The 19,032-nt window shown below is 39.7% G+C and overlaps 1 non-coding gene and 1 pseudogene across 1 annotated transcript; both read left to right on the top strand.

Annotated features, from left to right (window-relative positions):
• The first annotated feature begins 2,844 nt into the window (after nucleotides 1-2,844).
• LOC116457154 (U8 small nucleolar RNA) lies at nucleotides 2,845-2,979 on the top strand. The gene has a single exon (XR_004244926.1). It is a non-coding gene; the product is annotated as a U8 small nucleolar RNA (small nucleolar RNA).
• Nucleotides 2,980-16,904: 13,925 nt separating this feature from the next.
• On the top strand, nucleotides 16,905-17,001 carry LOC116457207 (U6 spliceosomal RNA; annotated as a pseudogene).
• Nucleotides 17,002-19,032: the final 2,031 nt, after the last annotated feature.

The following is a 19,032-nucleotide window of genomic DNA, read 5'->3' as shown; positions in this document are numbered from 1 at the left end:
GAATGGGTATGGTATGAGACACCTAAGGCCAATATTTAAGGAGGTGCTCACTGGAAAATACAAATCTTGCACTTGCACAAGAGTGAGGGCCTCCTTAATAAATATTGCACCCTGGATGTTCAGCTACTGAGCCAGCACACTCATGCTCACCTATGCATACACATTCACACGTGCATGCACACACACACACACACATACATACACACACACACACACACACAGGTCCAGCCATCTCAAGATTGGTGTGATGATGAAAATCCTGATATAAAGCATCTCATTGAAATGCATCTTACTCAAAAGAATGTTTTGTATTTAAAAGATGTATTTGATCACCAATTTTCTAGCATAATAATGAAAAAAAATTAAACCTTTTTATTGGAGAGTAGTAAACCTGAACTGGTTATAAGGTACAAGGAGAACAAGTAAAAGAGGGAAAAATGTTGTTCCAGGGTCGTTGGTATGCAGTGCCTGTCCTTGTAGATCTATAAGCAGGGAAGAGCCACAGGGACTCTTGGCAGCTAAGCTGCTGAGACTGTTAATTACTACTTTTGTTTTTATTAAGGGGAGTTTTCACAAAAGTTAAAATATATGATATTCTTTGAATGGTGGAGATGAGAAAACAGATCCAATCTAATCTGGCCATGCTGGAAGCTATGTTTGTAAAGATAGGCCTGTGATTAATCCTGAGGCATTTTTGGTGAAAAACATGAACTCCAAGAGAGTTTCATTCTGTCCTTTCTTTAAAATAAAATATTGCTTACTTCAGTTTGCCTTTATTATTTCAGCTCATCACCAGTTCCAGTTACTTTTCCATTTTGAAAAGCCTCCTGCATCATTCTCTATACATATGCAGCAGATATAGACAAACAAGCCCACCCCTAAGGAGACAGCCCACTTGGACTCAAGGACATTCACTGCGGCAGCTCTCTGAAGACAGAATTATTTCTTTGGCAGAGAAACGCGTGTTGTTCCTTAAGAGGACATTAGAGGAGAACAACTTGTCTCCCTACTGAACCCTTTGCACAAATATCTTCTAGAAGGACTTGTTCCTCACCCACTGGCCCTTGATTCTGTCTCACTATTGAATGAGGCTTGTCCACCAAACAGCTTTAAGGATGGGTGTGTGCTCCGGAGAGAGCAGGAAACAAATGAGGGCCGGTCTGCTTTCTGTGGGTCAGCCAACGTCTCTGCCAGTCCTATGACTGTCATTTCGCTGAGGATTGATATGCCTGAAGTCACTACAAAAACAAATGTTGCTCTAAAGTTCATTCCGCCCTTGCACAAAGAAGCCAAAAAAATTGGGCTCTAATTTATTTTAGAATTGGCATAATGAGACAAAAGAGTCCACTGTGGGAAATTTTTGCTTATGCAATGAAATTTTTACTCTCCAGCTCTTTAACAATTAATTTTTTTTTAATTTTTGACTTTTATGAATGAACAACCAGTGGGATTACAGTTGGGAGGTAGTAGAGTTTTTTAACAGCTAATGAAGTCCACTACCAATAATGGCAGACTCCCAAAGCTCAGACCTCTGCTCTGCCAGTTGACTGCCTATATTTTCCGGGATGAGCTGTTTAGCCTCTCTGCTACACAAATTCTTCACCTGTAAAATGTAGACAATAAAAAGTCCTGCCTCAACTACTGTGGTAATGATTAAGTGTGTTAATGGATGCCAAGTGCTTAGCACAGTCCCTAGCTTAAAGAAAGGGCTCAAAATCAAGTTTTAGTTATAAATAATATTGTTAAGATTTCTTAAATAATGTGTCAGAATCCAAGATCCCTTAAAGAAATCTTCTAAAGTATATTTAATTATTTGTCAGAGTGCAAGATCCTTTAAAGAAGTCTTTTTACCGGATCTTTTTTGAAACCATCAGCCTATTTTGAGAAGGCCAACAGTCGCCCTTTATGGAGAATTAATACAGAATTTATCAGCAGAAGTTATTGTTCATGCATATTATAGCTTCCAATTACGCTAAAAGCTTGTCTATTTTAACTCAGAGCTTTCACTTTGATGTTAACTGTGAAGTTTCATGTTTCCCTCTCAACTAACCACCATTGTTACAATCAGGACAATGTGGGTCTATCCCTCAGGGCTTAGTGACAAAAGTCACTATTTTTAAAGGGAGTGTTGCCCTCAGAAAGAAGAATAAAAACAAATTCTTAATAAACAATAACACTATTTTCATGTAAATATCTGTAAGGAAAATGGGCATCAAAGCTAAAGGGGAGATGACATGCAATGAATTTGTTCTGCATAATTAAGGTATTGGGTAAGCACGAGCGAAGTGAAGTCTCTGGATCTGAGCATTTTATTCTTGGCTCAATATTCCTTTCATGTGATGCTCTTGGATGAGCAACTTCTGTCTCTCTTTCCCCCTCAGGAAAGCCATAAATATCATCAACATTAACTTAAACTTCACCCTGTTCCTGAAGTAATATGAGACCTTGGTTGAGGAGGATACAAGGCATCATGAAGGTGAACAAACCAAAAAGCATTTAATAAAATTGCTTCCTTTTGCACATAGAAATTTTTCTCTTCTCTGGCCAACGTCTCCCAGTTTGAGAAAAAGCTAAATTAACTTTTTTAACTCACAAGAATGAAAAAGTACTACAGTGGGATTTGGGTGTTACTTGGAGAGGTATAGTATGGGAATACATTATTTGATACCCATTAGCTAACACATTAGCCGTTCCAATTTGCAAGAATCTGAAATCTATAATTCGAGATCCTGGTTCTAGCATCTCTGACTTTCCCTGCCCCTACATAGTTATTCTTACATTACTAACCTCACAATCAAGTATTGAATGTGTTGACATCACATTTCTGTAGAGAATGTTATTTCATCGTCAGGTGGGATCATCCTTACCTGTTTCTCCTTTTGGAGGGCAGATCAGAATATGATGATTGGAGAAGAATGAAACGTGATTAATAACTCTGTGTAATCAGGCCTTGCAGCACCCTGATTGAGCCTTTCTGATTCTTCCTGATAATCTCTATTTTTAAAAAAGAAAAAAAGAAGAATATTTCCCTTTGAGTTGTAGGTAGAAAGATAGACGAGAAGTCTGAGAAGTATCAATTCATTGTCCTGATAATTACCATTGATCTCTAGCTTCCATCAGAACCATTTCAGAACTCAGGGACATTTTCAGGATTCAGGGAGAAGCCAAGATGAATTGAGTTTGTTTCTGTATCACTGACCAGCAGTGATGTTGAAATGATTGATACAGTCTATTCCGCAGATAAAGACCTTGTCGTGCTACTAAAGGTGACTGCTACCTTTAGGCAAAGGGCTTGGTTACAGAGTCAGGCAGATCTGGGTGATAAGCTTCACCCTACCAAGTACTGGTTGTGTGAGACCATGGATGATTGCTCTGTCTCACTGAGCTGAAAAATCTCTAGCTCCTAGGACATAGTTAAGCTTCACACCACTGGAACAGGCATGGCTGTCAATGGACATTCAATAAACCTAACTTTTCTTCCTACTAGAATCAGTCCCATGGAGGCCCCTCTAGTGGCATGTATCAACATACCCTAATTCTGTGGTTTCTTTTAGTTTCAGTGACAGGGAACTCATCCAGGGTTTCTCTGAACTGTTCTTCTTAGACTATTAGTTCTACATGCTTGGTAAACTACAGTTCTTTTTCAGCTCATTACACAATAATTACATTAATATCATGGCACTTTCTATTTTTTCACATGGCTGCTTCAAGAAAGGTATAAAAACTATTGGTGTCAAATTTACTTAAATTATTAGGTTTGTCAATCGAGAAAAATGATGAGACAAGTCTCAACCATTTTAGGAGGTTTCTTTGCCCAAGTTAAGGACACGTGCCTGGGAGACAGGTCTATGCCTTTCTCCGAAGATGATTTTGAGGGCTCCAAATTTAAAGGTGAAAGGGTGAAATATTGAGAAGTGCACAATTTTCATGTAAGTGGGGGGTAGGAATAAACAGTCATTCATGCTTTTGTCTGGCTCAGTGGATCTGCATTTTTTACATGAGATAACATAGACAAATGAGGCCAAGGAAAAACGCAGGGAATCTACATTTTTTTTTTTTTTTTTGAGACAGACTCTCGCACTGTTGCCAGGGCTAGAGTACAACGGCGCAATCTTAGCTCACTGCAGCCTCCGCCTCCCGGGTTCAAGTGATTCTCCTGCCTCAGCCTCCCAAGTAGCTGGGAGATGCCCACCACCACACCCAGCTAATTTTTTTGTATCTTTAGTGGAGACAGGGTTTCACTATGTTGTCCAGGCTGGTCTCGAACTCCTGACCTTGTGATCCGCCCACCTCAGCCTCCCAAGGTGATGGGATTACAGGCGTGAGCCACCACGCCCAGCTGGAATCTGCATTTTTACATAATATAGACAAAATGAGGCAGGGGAACAATCAGCTATGTATTTGTGTCTGGTGAGCAAGGGGGTGACTGCATCTGTAAGGATAATCTATCAATTTACATTGACATGGTGAAATCTTAACAGAAACACCTCAGGGTAAAGATCTTGCAGCTCACTAGGAATTTGCTCGTGGGCAAAATATGGGGGAGGCCTGTAGCTCTTCATCTTGTAGCTATCTCATTTAGGAACCAAAAGGGGGAGGCAGGTTTGCATGACCCAGTTTTAACTTCTCACTTGGACTTAATGAATTTGGGGTCCAAAGATTTAATTTCCTTTCACAGGTTCTCTTTTGCCCTGATGGTTCCCAATGAGTCAACAGGTAGAAAAGTCCTTTGTAAATTCAGGATATGCCATCATCAATACTGTTATAATGATATTAGTTCCCTTAACAAAGTAAATTTCATAAACTGAGACACCACATTAACATCATAATTCAATGCTCTTAGCAAGAGCTTTTGTCATAAAAATTTTTTAGCTTGTAAGATACCTTTTCCAGCCAGAGTATCTCATGAATGCGATCTTTGGCAAACAATAAAGCTGGGTGCTCTGGGTGATTAAGAAACCACATATTGACTGGGTGCAGTGATTCACACCTGTAATCCCAGCACTTTGGGAGGCCAAGGTGGGAGGATAGTTTGAGGCTAGGAGTTAGAGATCAGCCTGGGTGATATAAGGAGACCCTGTCTCTACAAAAAATAAAGAATTAGCTGGGCATGGTGGCACATATCTGTAGTCCCAGCTATTCAGGAGGCTGAGGTGGGAGGGTCACTTGAGCCAAGGAGGATGAGGCTGCAGTCAACTATGATTGTGTCACTGCACTCCAGCCTGGGCAACAGAGCAAGATCCTGTCTCAAAAAAAAAAACAAAAAAAGAAGAAGAAAACAGAAGATGACCTGTGGAGGTGCTCTGTGTGCTAAAAATCTAAAATATCGAACATCCTGAAAAAAGAAAGAGATGAGAACCTATCAGGCAGTAGTGAGGACTCATGGCTCAGCCATTTGAAGGAAGCAGCCATCAGGTCAGAATCATTCAAATCTCCAACATTACTGAATTCATCTCAGTTGAGAGATTTAGTACTAAGTTTCCACTCAGATGAATTATCTTTCATTCAATATTTATACCATCTTATATTTTACATTCTTTGAACCATAAAAGAGTATGTCTTCTTGCTTAATCTGTTGTTTTGAAATCTTTCTTCCTGGCAGCATAGCTACCATTAGCTATTGTTTAATGTTGGAATCCTTACATCCTGGAGGACACTGGAACTACTTTAAAGGCAAAATGGGATGCCCTGGCCAGTTCCTATCCTAACGACCTGAGATGTTGCAGTTTGCTAACATATTGAAAGGAACAGATGGTAGAAGCTGTGGTAACTTCATGCAACCAATCAGGAAATAACTGCCTTAATGCATTTCTAAATTATTCCAGTCTTTTCCTAATTTTAAAGTTCTATAAACAATTAGAAAAGATAGGGGCTGTTATAAAAACTTTAGCTCTAGTCATTACTTTCCAGGGTAATAAAGTGTGTTCCACTTTGGGGGAAAAAACTTAATCAGTGATCAAATGCAAATCTTAAGAATGGAGTCTGTAAATATATAACAATAGTGTATCATGATGTCAGAGGCAAAATACTGACTCTGGTGTTTATAGGCAGAACAATAGGATTCACAATAATTCATCCCGGTTCACAGTTAATCCGTGGAGCTTTCAGAAAATCAGAAACAAAAGATAATCCATAATTGTAGGTCGGGTGCAGTGGCTCACTCCTGTAATCCCAGCACTTTGGGAGGCCTAGGCGGGCGGATCACTTGAGGTCATGAGTTCAAGACCCACCTGACCAATATGGCAGAAACCCTGTCTCTACTAAAACTACAAAAATTAGCGGGGCGTGGTGGCATGCACCTGTATTACCAGCTACTCAGGAGACTGAGGCAGGAGAATCGCTGGAACCCAGGATGTGGAGGTTGCAGTGAGCCGATATTGGCCACTGCACTCCAGCCTGAGTGACAGAGCAAGACTCCAAGTTAAAAAAAATAATAATAATAATCCATAATTGTGAAATAGCAGAACATACACTAACCACTAAGGCATACTAAGGCAGCCTATGACAATTTAGGTTCATAGGTTCTAGTCCAAGTATAAGCTTTTCTATGCACACCACTGCATCTTTACACAGTAGGAAGCCATTTTGCCGGTTGACCTGATAAATGAGTCAGGGATTAATTCTGCGGGTTCACCCAGTGGAAGACAAACATTTGCACTTCATTCAGCCCTGAATAATCCAAAGGTTATACTGTTCTGAAGAGATAATCCATTAAACACAGTTGCTCAAGTGGCTGTCCATTTGGGGAAGAATTTATCAGGAGGCTGTCAGAGAAAAAGACCCCAAATGATGCATCACCAGACATCAAGCTCACCTTGCAGAAATGAAAAGAGTATTGCCAAAGAGCCCACACTGGAGACAAGGACAAGCAGATTTATGGAATAAGGGACACATTTGCAAGAGGATCCCAGAGCAGCCTCCTAACCTCTTCTCAAGCTTTGGGTCTGGCCTCAGCAACACTGAACTCCCCTAGACATTCACAATGATCTATAGCCTCAGTTTGAAGCTCATCCAAAGAAAATTGCATAGTCATCAAGTTTTGTTTCTATTAGACTCCTGTGAAATTTACTGAGTCTCCACTGGACTTGAGACAAAGATGACTTTGGTTTGCTTTGTCACAGGGTCATCAAAATCATACATTTCTGTCATCTATTTCAGTCATCAGATCCTTACAGAGTATAAAAGTCCAACCTACATAATGGTTAGAACCTATACAATGGTTCTAAATGAGAAACATTTTCTTCTTTGATTTTTAAGGTTGACGGATGGATCATGGTAACACCCAAAAATCCACAATTCTATGGATACATATAGGAGGCAAGAATATTCATTGTTAGTCGTATTTAGAATGTGTACCACAAATAGAGAGCATAATGTTTCAGAATGCAGTTTGTATTTCTTACATAGTAAATGTAGTGGGACATGGATAACAAAGAAAAATGCCAAGTGAAGTCCTTGCATTAATGCATGACAACAGAGACAGCTGGAGGAAAATTACAAACTCAGTGGTGGCACAGACAAGAAAATACTTCAAGTTCCATGGAAATATTGTTATATAAACTGGTTGAGCTCTAGGCAAGGGATATAACAAGGACGACTCATATTGTCTTTCTCCCAATCCACCTTCTAGGTCTTTGTTTCAAACCTTTTGGATGTCCAACACAGTACCCGATCTGCCAGCCTTCTGCCATTGAAGCTTGCTTTGTCAATGGTTCAACTACACTCTCATGTCTTCCTTCCCAGTAGAACAATGTTCTGAAACAGTGCCATCTTGTGGTCACTCCCAGACAGAGCATGAGCTCTGGGCATCTTCAGAAACCAACTACCCAAGAGGAGAAACTTGGAGATGAAGTTTTCACAAATGAGAATGTCAGGAATTGGGGAGATGATACACTCTCAAATGTGAAATAAATTGTCCAAGGTGACTCATCTAGCAAGCAGCATTTATTTAAAACAGAATTTACTTTAAAAATTATAGCAGTACTTCCAAAGTGCTGAGTGTGTGCAAAGCCAAGTCGCCATTCTGGGAAAGACAAAATAGAATTAAGGGAAACATAAAATATGTCTCAAGAAGACGTCTGCACCTGGTGGACACTCAGAAGACAATTGCTGATCTGTGAGATGAGTTCTGCACGTGGAATTCCAGAAAAGAGACAGTCTTAGGGATCGTGTTCTCCAACTTTTTATTTACAAAACTTTCAAACCTTCAAAAAAGCAGAATGAATAGTCTCATGAAGCACCTGTATTCTCTTTCCTTAGATTCGCCAACTGTTAATATTTTGCCATGTTTTCTATAGCTCTCTAGTTTGATCTCCTTTTTTTTCTTCTGAATGGTTTGATAGCAACTTATAGTCATTATAAGACCTCACCTTGAAATACTTACTGTCTCCAAAAATGCCTTTCACAACTTTTTTTTTTTCCTAACCTAAGATCCACTCAAAGTTCACACATTGCACTTGGTATTATGGTTATTATGTCTCTTCAGTCTCTTTAAATCTAGGACAGCCCTTCTCCACCATCATTTTTGTTTTTCATCACATTCATGTGTCTGGAAAAACCCAGACAGATGTGTCTCTCATCTCCCACGTTCTGGATTTGTTCCTAAATTTTGACTTCAAAACACAATGTCAGCTGACGCCCATAGTTCCATTCATTTTCACTAAATATGAAACTATTTTTTCTGTAGGTTTTCAGGAAATGCACTGGAGTCCCTCTGCGAGGATCCAAGAGATATTTCTTTAAACAACTTCCTGTCTAGGTAAAATCTTCAGGGAGTGACACAGAGCTCCTGGGATCTTCTGGGGGAAGGTCCCAGCTGCTCACAGCTGGAAGTTACTATACAGGCTCCACTCTTCTGACCTACATCTACACGAGCAAAAATTAGAAGCTTATTATCTCATTTTCAATCTTATGTTCACAGATATTTTGGTCAAAATTTCTCTTTAAGTAAGAGAACAATAAGATGACCCAAGATTTCAAATCTTCTGAAATCTATCATACTCCAAAAACGAGCCCAGCCTGTTTTATATCCTTTCCTACCTTCTCAGAAATGATTATTTGCACGTGACTGTGAGAGCTCTTTGCTGCAAAGCATGGTCGTATTTTCCATTCTTTTTAAACTGTGTATCTTCCATCAGCCAGGTATACATACAATCCATCCACATTGAGCTCTTTCAGGTTCTGCTTTGTGCTGGTATGCACAAGCGTTTAAGGTATTACATGAAATGAGAATCTGATAGATTTTTTTCAGTTATTTTATCAGCACATTAATCTGGAATATAGAACTCACCAATGTAAAGAGATCCCAGATGCTGTTGCATTCCCAACACCCTATCTGCCCAGTCCTCCTCGGACTGTCCAGCCAATATCTGATGCCCACAAGTAAAAGGCTGTGCTGGCCCCAGAAGCATCCTGATTAACCAGGGATAGTAGCACCTGCTTGTCCAGTGGTGTGACCAAGGCCAAGAGTTGGTCTCTTCTAGACTTAGTGCTCAGTCAGGTCCTTTGTAGTGTTTGATGACTAGATAATTACAACCTGGCCATTCCCAGTTGCCTCTTTTCCATGGAGCTAAATTTTACACTGGCACTAAACCGTTTCCTGACACCAAGAGTAAGAGTACCGGCCAGGCGCAGTGGCTCACGCTTGTAATCCCAGCACTTTGGGAGGCCGAGGAGGGCGGATCACGAGGTCAGGAGATCGAGACCACGGTGAAACCCCGTCTTTACTAAAAATACAAAAAAAAATTAGCCGGGCGTGGTGGCGGGTGCCTGCAGTCCCAGCTACTCGGAGAGGCTGAGGCAGGAGAACGGCGTGAACCCAGGAGGCGGAGCTTGCAATGAGCCAAGACGCGCCACTGCACTCCAACCTGGGTGACAGAGTGAGACTCCGTCTCAAAAAAAAAAAAAAAAAAAAGAGTAAGAGTACCTACAAACTCATCAGAAAAGCAAACAAGCAAAAATGATGAGCTATGACTCTGGAGTCAGATATACCTGAAATTCCAGTTCTGTCCGTTTCTAGATGAGTAATCTTGGAAGAGTTATACATCTCTCTGTGTCGATATTCTCACCTGTAAAATTAAGATATTATGTACCATTCAGGATGCTTATAAAGCTTAGTGAGATGATGCATATGAAATGTGTTACTTTGCAGGTTTCTTCAAATATCCCAACATGCTTGATATGCTCACTTTAATGCATGACAGCCATTTACAAGGTGATTCATCAGACTCCACGAATGTCATTGATTAGTGAGTTACTGTGAGTGAAAACAAATAGTAGGATATACAAGACTCTTTGAGAATTTGAAGACAGTGGTGAAGAAATTCTCCATGGATGATAAAAATTGTTACTTTGTAATTTTTTAAGCCCATTAGAAAGTGCATTGCAGACATTGTTCAGGAGCATTTAGCAGGGACCTTTGCCAAAGAAAGGGAAATTTTAGTAAACTGGTCCCACCTCACAGGATAAAGGACTATTTGGTCAGCAGCTGAAGGATTTCCTGACTGTGCTTAGCTGAACATTTGGCCTCAGCTGATAGAAGCAGGTAGAGCTATATCCTGGTCAAATTGATAGAGATGAGTGTTCTCTCTCTCTCTCTCTCTCTCTCTCTCAACTCTTTCACAAAAAGTGAATTTGGCTCAATCAGCAGGCCTGGGTGTGTGAACTTGCTCTAGGCAAGGGAAGGAAAATATGGGGTGAACTGCAACACCCACAGCTCCTGACACTTGGCAAACATCACGTGGCCACAGCACGCTCCTCCCCGCGGTCCACACCAGCCTTCCTGCCTCCTCAGCTCGTCATTTCACACTGTCACTAGCAACTGACTGGAGCAGATACACAAGTTGATGTTCAGTTTTCCGCTCTCAGGTCACTTTGCATCTGGAGGTTAGTTCGTTGGAATTGGACCCCTTTCAGCAGTTTAACCTTGTGTTGTGATGCTTGCATGTTTTTCATCATATCAAAGCAGATTAGTTCTGTTACTATTAGCTTCACCTTCATTTTATTCCTTTGAGAAGAATGAGAATGAAAAACAATCATATAACCAAAGCTTACACATATAAGGTTACTACGTGCCAGAGACTGTCAAAATGCCTTCTATATCAAGGCATTTAATCCTCATAACAATGCTGTCACGAAGGTACCATTATTATCCATATTATACATATAAGGAAAAGCCCAGAGAAACCAAGTTGTTTGTCCCACATCACATCGCTAGGATATGGCAAAGCCAGTGGCAGAATCCAGGTAGTGGAGCCTGTGTAATTAAACACTACCCTATGCTGTCTCTAAGATTCATTCACTCGCTCTGTAAGCACATATCATTTAAGACAGTATACATAGGGCTGTTACAGGTACATAAATTCTACTTCCACAACTATATGGGTTTGATTTATAATGCTTGCCACAGCACTTTATTACAAGATGGTACATAAGCCTATTTCACACAACCCCATATTTTAATATTATGAGAATTTCTCTACTGCCCCTCGTCCTTTTGGTGTTAATGACCTGCATTCAGCTGTAATAGAATTTTCATTCTTCACCTATTTCCAAAACTACTAGACTGATGCCTCTTTTATTTTGTTGCAGTAAATTTACCTAAATTACTACATATGGAGAATGTTTTGTGGGGTTTTTTTCAATGAAAACTGAAAAAGCTGTTTCCCAAATATAAAAACATTTATTTCAAATATCCTTAAAAATATCCAAATGTTATAACATTTGGCCTTATTGAAGAGAGGAGCCATTGAGGTGTTTGTCATATTATCTAGAAATGATGAACATCAACACATTGGCAATAAATGAAGAGGAGAAGAAAAAAGCAAACTTTGCTTGTCTTTTTAAAACAGAAAAAGGTGAGTTAAGATGTTAGGATGATATAATTGCTCACATATGTCTTAGAGCAGAAGCTCCAGACATTAAAATAAACAAAGTTTGTTTATGCCACTGATGACAGAATAAAATAATGAAAATGGAATATTTATTTAAAACTATTCCGCATTTAAGGTCATTTAAAAATGACGTATAGAACATGCTGTGTGCAAGGGTTGTACCTCACTTTTTAAAAAAGAAAATGTGGAGAACATTCTTTCACATGCAGCTGGTGGGATAGAAATTAATCCAAATTAGCAGTAGATTCAGAGTAGCAGCTTCTATAACTACCATGAGAGAAGCACAGCTCGCAGATTTTATTTGCTAATTGGTTTCTTAAAATACAGCTTTATCAATCCCTTTACGTTATATATACACAAATGTAAACCCAAAAGCGCACTTGTCAAAGTACTCATTTCAGCTAAATGTTGATTTGTTGGATATTCTAAACATTTAAACTAATTGGCCATTTTTTTAATAGTCAGTTTCATGTGTATGCCTTACATGCCTACCACTGTGATGATTTATGCTATTATAAGTTAACAAGCTATGCAATAAGTCTCTAAAAGCAACACAGTCACCAAAATATTTTCCAGAAACTGAATCTACTAGCTGTTTAATGAGAGTTCAGCTCTGCAGGGGAGTTCAAAACCCACACCCACAAGTCATGTGACCTTGAGAAAGTTACTTAACCTTCCTGAGAGTCTCAGGGAACTGCTCTATGTAGTAGGGATAAAAACAGAACCTGGTTTATATCTCTGTTTTGGTACCAGTACCATGCTGTTTTGGTTACTGTAGCCTTGTAGTATAGTTTGAAGTCAGGTAGTGTGATGCCTCCAGCTTTGTTCTTTTGGCTTAGGATTGTTTTGGCAATGTGGGCTCTTTTTTGGTTCCATATGAACTTTCAAGTAGTTTTTTCCAATTCTGTGAAGAAAGTCATTGGTAGTTTGATGGGGATGGCATTGAATCTATAAATTACCTTGGGCAGTATGGCCATTTTCATGATACTGATTCTTCCTATCCATGAGCATGGAATAGTCTTCCATTTGTTTGTATCCGCTTTTATTTCGTTGAGCAGTGGTTTGTAGTTCTCCTTGAAGAGGTCCTTCACATCCCTTGTAAGTTGGATTCCTAGGTATTTTATTCTCTTTGAAGCAATTGTGAATGGGAGTTCACTCATGATTTGGCTCTCTGTCTATTACTGGTGTATAAGAATGCTTGTGATTTTTGCACATTGATTTTGTATCCTGAGACTTTGCTGAAGTTGCTTATCAGCTTAAGATTTTGGGCTGAGACGATGGGGTTTTCTAAATATACAATCATGTCATCTGCAAACAGGGACAGTTTGATTTCCTCTTTTCCTAATTGAATACCCTTTTTTTCTTTCTCTTGACTGATTGCCCTGGGCAGAATTTCCAACACTATGTTGAATAGGAGTGGTGAAACAGGGCATCCCTGTCTTTCGCCAGTTTTCAAAGGGAATACTTCCAGTTTTTGCCCATTCAGTATGATATTGGCTGTGGGTTTGTCACAAATAGCTCTTATTATTTTGAGATACTTTCCATCAATAACTAGTTTACTGAATGTTTTTAGCATGAAGGGCTGTTGAATTTTGTCAAAGGCCTTTTCTGCATCAATCGAGATAATCATGTGGTTCTTGTCTTTGGTTCTGTTTATGTGATGGATTACGTTTATTGATTTGTGTATGTTGAACCAGCTTTGCATCCCAGGGATGAAGCCCACTTGATCATGGTGGATAAGCTTTTTGATGTGTTGCTGGATTCGGTTTGCCAGTATTTTATTGAGGATTTTTGCATCAATGTTCATCAGAGATATTGGTCTAAAATTCTCTTTTTTTGTTGTGTCTCTGCCAGGCTTTGGTATCAGGATGATGCTGGCCTCATAAAATGAGTTAAGGAGGATTCTGTCTTTTTCTATTGGTTGGAATAGTTTCAGAAGGAATGGTACCAGCTCTTCTTTGTAACTCTGGTAGAATTCGGCTGTGAATCCATCTGGTCCTAGACTTTTTTTGGTTGGTAGGCTATTAATTATTGCCTCAATTTCAGAGCCTGTAATTGGTCTATTCAGCGATTCAACTTCTTCCTGGTTTAGTCTCGGGAGGGTGTATGTCCATTTCTTCTAGATTTTTATCTAGAATTTATCCATTTCTTCTAAATTTTCGAGTTTATAGTATTATCTGATAGTAGTCTGTATTTCTGTGGGATAGGTGGTGATATCCTCTTTATCATTTTTTATTGCGTCTATTTGATTTTTCTCTCTTTTCTTCTTTATTGGTCTTGCTAGTGGTCTATCAATTTTGTTGATCTTTTCAGAAAACCAGCTCCTGGATTCATTGATTTTTTTGAAGGGCTTTTGTGTCTCTATCTCCTTCAGTTCTGCTCTGATCTTAGTTATTTCTTGCCTTCTGCTAGATTTTGAATGTGTTTGCTCTTGCTCCTCTAGTTCTTTTAATTGTGATGTTAAGGTGTCAATTTTAGATCTTTCTTGCTTTCTCTTGTGGGTATTTAGTGCTATAAATTTCCCTCTACACACTGTTTAAAATGTGTCCCAGAGATTCTGGTATGTTGTGTCTTTGTTCTTATTGGTTTCAAAGAACATCTTTATTTCTGCCTTCATTTTGTTACGTACCCAGTAGTCATTCAGGAGCAGGTTGTTCAGTTTCCATGCAGTTGTGCAGTTTTTAGTGAGTTTCTTAATCCTGAGTTCTAATTTGATTTCACTGTGGTCTGAGAGACAGTTTGTTGTGATTTCTGTTCTTTTACATTTGCTAAGGAGTTCTTTACATTCAACTATGTGGTTTATTTTGGAATAAGTGCAATGTGCTGCTGAGAATAATGTATATTCTGTTGATTTGGGGTGGAGAGTTCTGCAGATGTCTATTAGATCTGCTTGGAACAGAACAGAGTCCTCAGAAATAATACCACACATCTACAACCATCTGATCTTTGACAAACCTGACAAAAACAAGCAATGGGGAAACGATTCCCTATTTAATAAATGGTGCTGGGAAAACTGGCTAGCCATATGTAGAAAGCTGAAACTGGATCCCTTCCTTACACCTTATACAAAATTAATTCAAGATGGATTAAAGACGTAAATGTTAGACCTCATACCATAAAAACCCTAGAAGAAAAACCTAGGCAATACCGTTCAGGACATAGGCATGGGCAAGGACTTCATGACTAAAACACCAAAAGCAATGGCAACAAAAGCCAAAATTGACAAATGGGATCTAATTAAACTAAAGAGCTTCTGCACAGCAAAAGAAACTACCATCAGAACATACAGAGAGAGCGAGAATAACATACAGAGATGTGCATGTTGTGCACATCTCCTACAGAATGGGAGAAAATTTTTGCAAGCTACCCATCTGACAAAGGGCTAATATCCAGAATCTACAAAGAACTTAAACAAATTTACAAGTAAAAATCAAACAACCCCATCAAAAAGTGGGCAAAGGATATGAACAGACAATTCTCAAAAGAAGCCATTTATGCAGCCAACAGACACATGAAAAAATGCTCATCATCACTGGTCATCAGAGAAATGCAAATCAAAACCACAATGAGATATCATCTCACACCAGTTAGAATGGCAATCATTAAATTGCTGGAGAGGATGTGGAGAAATAGGAATGTTTTTACACTGTTGGTGGGACTGTAAACTAGTTCAACCATTGTGGAAGACAGTGTGGCAATTCCTCAAGGATCTAGAACTAGATATACCATTTGACCCAGCCATCCCATTACTAGGTATATACCCAAAGGATTATCAATCATGCTACTATCAAGACACATGCACATGTATGTTTATTGCAGCACTATTCACAATAGCAAAGTCTTGGAACCAACCCAAATGTCCATCAATGATAGACTGGATTAAGAAAATGTAGCACATAGGTACCATGGAATACTATGCAGCCATAAAAAAGGATGAGTTCATGTCCTTTGTAGCAACATGGATGAAGCTGGAAACCATCATTCTCAGCAAACTATTACAAGGACAGAAAACCAAACACTGCATGTTCTCACTCATAGGTGGGAACTGAACAACGAGAACACTTGGACATAGGACAGGGAACATCACACACCGGGGCCTGTTGTGGGGTGGGGGGAGGGGGGAGGGACAGCATTAGGATAAATACCTAATGTAAATGACGAGTTAATGGGTGCAGCAAACCAACACGGCACATGTATATACATATAACAAGCCTGCATGTTGTGCACATGTACCCTAGAACTTAAAAAGTATTATAATAATAAAAAAACAGAACCTGCTTCATAGTATCAAGGTGAGGATAAAATAAGATCATTCATGTAAAGCACTTAGTACAGTGCCTGGCACATGAACAGCATTCAATATTGCTGGACATCACCAGCATCAACACCATAATCATCATCACCATCATCATTATCATCACCAGCACCATCACATCACCATCAGCATCATCATCATCATCAACAGCATCATCATTACCATCATCAGAATCATCAGCAGCAGCAGCAGCATCATAGTCATCGTTAACGTTACTGTCATCTTTATCATTATTACTGAATCATCATCACCATCAACATCATCCAAAGATAATATATATTCCTTTGCCGTAACCGCTGCTTTTGAGATATTTACAACATAATAGACAAGACAGGTAAGTCAATAAACAGTTGTAATTCATCACAATAGATCCTGTGATGTGATAAATATAATGAATAAGAGGAACAGAGTCAGAGGGGTCTATCCCAGCCTTGGAGAACAAGATCTGACTTCCAGGAGGAGAGGATGACCAAAGTTGGTTGGAAAAATTCTTATCTAGCAGCTACGTGAAGATTTTCAATGCAAAGGGAGAAACGTTATACAAACAACCAGGACTGATAGTGTGTGATATCTTTAGAGATTGTACTGGCATGGTATTCAGAGTAAGAAGTGAAGAAGACTGAGTTTCCTGATCTGAGAAATGAAGATACTTAGGAACATACAGAGAGAGCAAGAATAACTTACAAAACAAAGCAGGAATGCTCATTCAGCAGTACATGAATCAAAATTGGAACAATACAGAGAAGATCAGCATGCAGGGATGACATACACATTTGTGAAGTATATTTTTAATGTCCATCAACAGATAAATGGATAAATAAAGTATGGTATGTGCATACAATGGGCTTTATTTGTCCTCAAAAAGGAATGAAATTCTGATACCACATGCTACAACATGAATGAACCTTGAGGACATTATGCTAAATGAAATAAGCCAGTCACAAAAGGACAAATACTGTATGATTCCACTTATATGTGGAACCTAGAATAAGTAAATTAATAGAAATGGAAAGTAGAATAGTGGTTGTCAGGGGCTGGGGGATGGAAGGGTAAAGAGTTATTGTTTAATGGGTACAGAGTTTCTGTTTGGGGTAATAAAAAAGGTCTGGAAATGAAAATAGAGATCATAGTTGTACAACACTGTGAATGTATGTAATCCACTGAATTGTATACTTTAAAAGGGCTAAAATGGTATGTCATGTATATTTTATGACATGTATGTTTTACCACAATTTTTAAATTGAGCAGGAGAAGCCAAAGCAGTGGTTCTGCATATCAGAAGGGCACGCAGATCATGAATCCAGGGAGGGAGTGCATCTGGCAGGGATTGGACAACAATGTTGGTTCTGCTGAGAGGTCAGGCAAGGAAGCCACTGGATGTAGACACTGTAGAGTCAGCTCAGTCACTGGGGAGAAGAGTCTCCAGGGGGCAGAGAGGCAGAGCCCAGATGGCAGTGGAGTGAGGAAAAATTGAGAAATAAGCAGTAAACAGGAGAGATGCACAAAGGTTCATGATGTGTGTCTCTGTAAGGAGGTGGAGGAAAGAAAGCTGGATGGAAGTGGGGATTTGAAAGCGTTTTCTTGGTAAAGGGTAAGTTTAAATGCTGAAGGGAAAAGCCACGTTAGAGAGGAAGGTAGAAAAGCCCGGAGTGAGAGGAGCAGGGTAGAATCCTATACACCTGAGGAGTTGGGGAGAATGAGGGCCTGAGTCCCAAGGACACGCCTTGTCCTGGGATGGAGATCCGAGTGACCACAGAGCAGTGCCAAGGGCCCTTTTGAAGCTGGACACCATGAATCTATAATGATAGCCAAGGTGAGAGGTGGTAACAGCAGAGGTAAATGCCATGGTTAAAAGTTAGTAGTAGCCAGGCACAGTAGCTCGTGCCTGTAATCCCAGCACTTTGGGAGGCCAAGGCAGGCAGATCACTTGAGGTCAGGAGTTCAAGACCAGCCCGGCCAACATGGTGAAACTCCATCTCTACTAAAAATACAAAAATTAGCTGGGTGTGGTGGCACATGCCTGTATTCCCAGCCACTCAGGAGGCTGAGGCACGAGAATCACTTGAACCTGGGAGGTGGAGATCACGCCACTGCAGTGAGCCAAGATCATGCCACTGCACTCCAGCCTGGTTGACAGAGTGAGACTCCATCTCAAAAAAACGAAAAAAGTTAGCAGTAAATACAGGTCTCAAGAACTTTAAACTTTCTCCAAAGAGAATAAAAATATTTTTAAAAGAAAGAAAAACAAATACCAAGGTGTAATTCTGTTACCCTTTTAAAGTACTTTCTCTGGATTGAAGGTAGCTAAAAAGCATTACCTTTGCTGAAGCAGCCAACTTGACATTCTTCTGTGTCTAGCATTATCCTGGATATTCCTCAATGCCAGCAAGAGTTCAATTTGCAGAGGCAGCTAAGAAATTTCAGTAAACTGATTCAGCAACCACCACTGTCCAATATTTTTTTCTTTTTCAGTTGTCTTTACGATGAATAATATTTATTTCCAGTGTAACTGCTGAGTGGACAATGTTTGTAAGAGTAATCTATCTCTCTTTCTATGTCTTTCCTGCCCATGAAAATAGTTCATTCCTGGATTTTTTTTTTTTTTTTTTGAGACGGAGTCTCGCTCTGTTGCCCAGGCTGGAGTGCAGTGGCTCGATCACAGCTCACCACAACCTCCACCTCCCAGGTTCAAGCAATTCTCCTGCCTCAGCCTCCCAAGTAGCTGGGACTACAGGCGTGCACCACCAAGCCTGGCTAATTTTTGTATTTTTAGTAGAGACGGGGTTTCACTATGTTGGCCAGTCTGGTCTCGAACTCCTGACCTCG

Source organism: Hylobates moloch, unplaced genomic scaffold (genome assembly GCF_009828535.3).
Source record: "Hylobates moloch isolate HMO894 unplaced genomic scaffold, HMol_V3 SCAFFOLD_17, whole genome shotgun sequence".
Taxonomy (NCBI): Eukaryota; Metazoa; Chordata; class Mammalia; order Primates; family Hylobatidae; genus Hylobates; species Hylobates moloch.
Note: the sequence above shows the minus strand (reverse complement) of the source record. Positions and strands in the feature narration are given on the sequence as shown.